Here is a 902-nt window from a genome sequence, read left to right as displayed (position 1 = left end):
CCAAACCCTAACCCTCACACTAATCCTAATGCTAAACCTAACCTTAACACTCAAACTAACCCTCAGCCTAACCCTAAAACTAACGCTAACCCTCACCCTAACCCTAACCCTCACCCTCACCCTAACCCTTACCCTAACCCTAGCCCTCACCCTCAACCTAACCCTCACCCTAACCCTTAACCTCACAATAAACCTAACCCTCAAAATAACCCTCATCTTAACCCTAAAACTAACGCTAACCCTCACCCTAACCCTAAACTTAACCCTCACCCTCACCCTAACCCTCACCCACAAAATAACCCTCACTCTAATCCTGACCTACACCATCACCCTAAACATCACCCTAAACATAACCCTCACTCTAACCCTAACCCTAAGCCTCACACTAAACCTAATCCACACTCTCACCCTCACCCTCACTTAGAGCCTAAGCCTAAACTTAACCCTAACCTTCACCCTAACCCTAACCCTAACCCTCACCCTAACCCTAACCCTCAACATAAACCTCACCCTAAACCTAACCCTCACCCTAAACCTAACCCGAACCCTCACCCTAAGCCTAGCCCTCACCCTCACCGTAAGGCTCACCCTAACCCTTAACCTCACACTAACCCTAACCTTAACCCTAATCCTCAGACTAAACCTAACCCTCACCCTAACCCTAACCATTCCCCTCAGCCTAACCCTCACCCAAACCCTGACCCTAACCATAATTCTCACCCTATCCCTAACCCTAACCCTAACCCTCACCCTCACCCTAGCCCTCAACCTAAGTCTAACCGGAACCCTAACCTGCACCTGGACCCTCAACCTCACCCTAACACTCACCCAAATCCTTAACATCACATTAACCCTATCCCTCACCCTAACCCTAACCTTAACCCTCACCCTAACCCTAACCA

The sequence above is a fragment of the Dipodomys merriami genome, unplaced genomic scaffold, assembly GCF_024711535.1.
Source record: "Dipodomys merriami isolate MVZ:Mamm:240054 unplaced genomic scaffold, mDipMer1.0.p SCAF_100, whole genome shotgun sequence".
NCBI classification, from domain to species: Eukaryota; Metazoa; Chordata; class Mammalia; order Rodentia; family Heteromyidae; genus Dipodomys; species Dipodomys merriami.
This window is presented reverse-complemented; position numbering follows the sequence as displayed.